Below are 5,372 nucleotides of genomic sequence, written 5' to 3' on the forward strand. Positions count from 1 at the left end.
AATGTCCAAAGCCTCAAAATCATCCCTGAGATCGTCTTGAGATTCATATGGCATAGACTCAAGTTCAAAATTTTGGTCCCTGTGGACTTGATTTACTTTTCTTCAGCTTCAGCTTGAAGTTGCATATGAGTGGCCTAGGTTTCACAGCTGATATTGACCTTCTCCAGAGAGTCTTTCCACAGATGTAATCAATCTGATTCCTATGAACAGCATCAGGTGAAATCTATGTGTATTGCCTGCATTTATGTTTCTTATAAAATATATTTGCAATAAATGAGTCGTTGATTGTGCAAAATTCTGTCATTCTTTCTCTAACTTCATTTCTGTCATAAAGTCCATGTTTTCCAACTGCTGATCCTTCTTCTCTGTCTTCAACTTTTGCATTCCAGTCACCCATTATTATTAATGCATTTTGATTGCATGTTCTATCAGTCTCTGACTGAAGAAGTTCCTAGAAATCTTCTATTTCCTCTTCTTTGGCTCTGATTATTGATGCACATATTTGAATGATGGTGGTATTCACTGTACTTCCTTGTATGGTATGGATATTATCTTGTCATTCACAACATAGTATTTCAAGATGGATCTAGAAATTGCTTTTTTAACTATGAAAGCAACTCTATTTTTACTTTTTTGTCTCCAGCATAGTAGATCTTATGTAGATCATAGTAGATCTCTGACTCAAAATGTTCCATGCCAGTCTACCTCATTTTGCCAATACCTAGTATGTTAATATTTATGCATTCCCTTTCCTTCTTAATTTTCCTACATTCATGATTCTTACATTCCATGTTCTGATCACTGGTGTCTGCTTACAGCTGTTCCTCCTCCTATGTGTTTCCGTATTTGAGGTCTCAGCCTCAGTTGCCATATCTGCTAGTCTAAGTGTGCTCTGTTGTACATAGGGTTTTCAAAGGCCTACTGTTTTGAAAGTGAATGGTCAATCCTTATTCCTAGTCTGTCTTACTTTGATTGCTCAGATTTAGAACAGTATCTGATAGACAAGCATTTTACAAAGAAGAGCATATTAAAGATATTTCCCAGTAGTAGAAAAAAAAAACCAATAGATTCCGCATTGTCCCCACCCTTGCCAGGTGTGTTTTGAGCCACCTCTTTCCCTGCTCCATCAACATTTACATCTATTCCTACAGACGCCATTTAGCATCAATCTCCCCTATCCAGCCCTTGATGTGATGGCCTGTATGTCAATCTTTCTGGGCTTACCTGATTCCTAACGTCTCAAGCTGCTTCCAGAGTCTTCCTTTGCCAGCACTATCTCTTGACTTCAAGAGAGGCTTGATATCTCAGAACCCTGACTTATATGGTCACATTTGTCAGTTAATTATGGTGAGTTGCACACATTCAAGCTTGCCAATGAGGTTTAAAGATAATAATATTATTTTCTACATTGTTGTTGTGTACAGTGGAGTCAGAACTGACCCATAGCTGACCCTCTTGTCAGCATGGGAGAGACTTCCCAATACTCCTTAAAACCAAATTGAACTCTGCCAGCTGGTGGGTAAGAATTTGTGATACCAACACTAGGGTGGCCAGTTTGAATCATCTAGTGGCTTCTCATGAGAAGGATGAACAATCTCTTCCCATGTGATTTACTGTCTCTAAAAACCTCTGCATGTTCAACTATGAGTCATTTCTGACTCAACAGCCATGAGTTTGATTTTTTAAGACAAAAATTTGCAATAGTTTGTGTGTAGATATATTACTTGGTGGCTTAGTAGATTAAGGGTGGGCCTGCTAACTGGAAGGTTGGCACTTTGAGTTCACCAGCTGCTCTGTGAGAGGAAGCTGGATGGGGCAGTGTCTTTTCCGAAAGATCCACAATCTCAGAAAGCCAGTGAAGAGCCAGCCTGAGAGATAACGGACTTAGCTTTAGTCGTGGGTTTGTGTTTGGTTTGGTGATAAACAACTGGTGGGAAATTAATCAAAATGCTCAAACTTTATTGTAGAATAAACTGAATGGGCAGAAACACTGTCTTCTCACTCCCTTAAACAGTCGAATTCTTTGCAATAAATGTTTCAATGAAGAACACAAGGGAAAAGGGCCTGTGGAAGTCAGGCATATAGGGCTGCTGAAACTGAGCTACATCTGTGCTATAGGAAAATCCAATAGTAGTGAGCTGGGAGATAGTAAGAAAAATACTAACACTCACTAATAGTTGGCTTGTTTTTACACTCAAAGGGAAACCTAGAGTCTAAGATCCAAAGCTAGAGAGATAACCCAAGCTGATAAACACATCAATAAATAAATCTTTTCTATGGCTTACTTAAACTTCAATAAAATTGGCCAAAAGGTAAAATATGTTGCTAATAATAAAATTATCTTGGTGGTTACAGTATTGCTATGTGTGTTAAAAACTGAGAATTGAACTTTTTCTCTTAAACTGTGTATAGGCTTCCCTTGTTTTACTATCCTGAATTCCATTCAAGGGAAAAATAAGAATGGATCCACCAACGCAATTATCCAAGAGACAAATGAATTAGAAAGTTGTACTCTTAAGTCACATAAGGGTCTAAAGATGAAAGATAATAATGTAGCATATTTTTGTGGCCATCATAACGTCTAAAAGTACCTGTGGGTAATATATCAGATAAGACAGGTTAAATTATGCTGAAGTAACAAAACCTCCCAAGTTTTCAATAGTTTTAAGAAGATAGAATTCTTTCTCATTCATATACTCTATGTTTAAGGGTGTGCATTTTCAAGGTAGTCTCTCAGAGATCCTGGCTGGTGAAAGCTCTTTCTTTCTATAATCATCGAAGCAGTGAGAAGAGGTTCTATATGGAGCTTACTCTATTCCCATTTGATTGACCAAAGCTAGTCGCATGTGCAAACCTGCCATCAAAATTCACTCAAGTTATGGTAGTAAATATTTATGAATGTTAGTACAGGTGGTCATTTTTTGTTCTCTTTTAAAATTATAATAATTATTGTTAGTACCACTACCTACTCAGTACCTCTAAATCTAAAAGGCAATCACTTACCTTTCTTCATCTGACTGATGGTATCTTTGTACAGGGATGTTTTTATGTTTTTCCCAGAGAAAAGGGGTCAGGCAGGCTGCCATCAGGGGCCCTGAGTTTCTTTTGTGTTTCTAAATGAGCTACCTCAAATAGCTATGATCAAAGTGGCCATGAAATAATTTGCATTTTACACATTCAATAGGTTAAGCTCTATAAAGCTGAAATCTTGTCTATTTTACTTGCTAATAGATGTTCTATAAGTAGCTCAGTATCCGACACAGAGACACAAGTAACTGACATTTGTGATAGCCACTGCTTTAAGATTTGTTTATATTAGTTCTATCCATCTCACATACTTTGGGCCCAAGGCCAGGAGAAACCAGTCCTTGGAGAGGGACATCGTGTTTGGAGGGGTGACAGGACAGGAGAGGAATACCAGGATGAGATGGATTGATTCAATGACTGGAGAAATGGGATCAGATCTGTTGGAAAAGATGATATTGGCTCAGGATAGGGCAATTTTCAGAGCTGATGTACATAGGGTCATAACTTGGTGACACATAACAACAACAATAACCCTTTCTAATAACCCTAACAAGCTAAATAGGTACACTTACTTATTTCACAGATGAGGAAACTGAGGCACAGAAAGACTAAATAACTTGCTTAAATTCTTTGGGAGAGCTCTAGTATCTTAGGGGTAAGATGCTGTGCTGCAATCCCAAAGGTAATGGTTCAAATCCACCAGCTGCTCCATGGAAGAAAGGTGGACAGTCTCTTCCTGTGTGATTTACTGCCTCTGAAAACCCACCAGAGGTTTCTACTTGATGGTATACAGCAACAATAAATTCCTTTAATCAACACACAATGAATAAGCATTGGAATCAAGAGAGTTCACATAATTAATCGACTATGAATAACAATTCCATAAATTGAATTATTTTTAAGTAATACCTTTGTAGGAGAAGGATGGGCAACCACTACATGTATAATTTACAGTCTGAAAACCCACTGGAGGGTCAGTTATGAGTTGGTTCCAACTTAATGGCAATGAATTTTTAAAGTTAATCAATCAGACATTTCTTCTGTGATCTGGAGGATCAGCCATAGGTTGGTTCCTACTTGACAGCACACAGCAAGAGCAACCAACAGTAATTCAGTGGGACATACAGTCTCATTATTTGGACCCAAGAATATTAATAACAAAAGCAAAACAAAAAACAAATAGCAAAATGCAAAACACATTTAAGTCTTCGTCCAACCCTAATGCCACATTCTTCTTCGTAGAGTCTAGCTTTTCAAAGAACTTGCTCAGCATACAGATAGAATAGATAAAGAGGTTACAACCCTGACCCATAGTATCTATAATAATCATCCCATTTTTTCTGTAACTAACAGAATGATTTTTAAAATCTACAACCAGGAAAGGATAAAATAGATGAATGGGATCTTCTAAGAATCAAATCCCTATGCACATCTAAAAATTTCTCCAACAGAATAAAATGGAAAGCCACAGATTGGGGAAAAAATATTTGGTAATGACATGTCAGATAAGGGACTTACACCTAGAACTTATTAAATACTCAAGCACCACAACAAGATAAAGGTAAATAACCCAATTGAAAAATGACCACAGGATATGAACAGATACTTCACCAAAGAAGACATTCAGATGGCCAACAAGCACATGAAAAAATGTTCAAAATCCCTAGCTCTAAGAGAGATGCAAATCAAAACAACTATGAGATATCATCTCATCCCAGTAAGAATAGCAAAATTTAACAGAGCAGCAAACAACAAATGCTGGCGAGGTTGTGGAGAAACTGGAACACTCATTCACTGTTGGAGGCAGTGTAAAATGGTGCAACCACTATGAAAGGCTGCAAGGCGCTTTCTCAAAAAGTTGCAAATAGAAATGCCATTTGACCCAGCAATTCCTCTACCGGGAATATACCCTAAAGAAACTATAACTGCCACCCAGGCAGATATATACACACCCATTTTTATTGCTGATTTGTTCACAATAGCAAAGTTGGAAACAACCTAAGTGCCCATCAACAAAAGAATGGATAGAGAAGCTGTGGTATATTCACACAATGGAATACTATGCTGCATTGAAAAACAAGGAACTCATGCAATATTATGCAAAATGGGTGACCCTGGAGGACATTATGCTGAGTGAGGTAGCTCAGTCACAAAAGGACAAATACTGCATAGTGCCACTGTTTGTAGAATGAGACTGAAATCAGGGTTGGGGTGAGACGGAGAAAAATTGGATAAATTATGGAGAGAACAGTTTAAAAGTGATATATGATTGGGTATTATAGTTATGACAAGAGTCCAGAATGAAGGTTGCATAGTGGAGTGTACTCAAGGTGGAGTGGGGGGGG

At 37.8% G+C, this 5,372-nt stretch overlaps 1 protein-coding gene across 1 annotated transcript in view; it reads right to left on the minus strand.

The window, feature by feature from the left end:
• Positions 1-5,372, minus strand: part of PTPRR (protein tyrosine phosphatase, receptor type, R) — a 462,079-nt gene that overhangs the window by 336,869 nt on the left and 119,838 nt on the right. The window lies entirely within an intron of this gene.

This window comes from Elephantulus edwardii, unplaced genomic scaffold (genome assembly GCF_000299155.1).
Source record: "Elephantulus edwardii isolate Elephantulus edwardi_28Jun2011 unplaced genomic scaffold, EleEdw1.0 scaffold00047, whole genome shotgun sequence".
Classification (NCBI taxonomy): domain Eukaryota; kingdom Metazoa; phylum Chordata; class Mammalia; order Macroscelidea; family Macroscelididae; genus Elephantulus; species Elephantulus edwardii.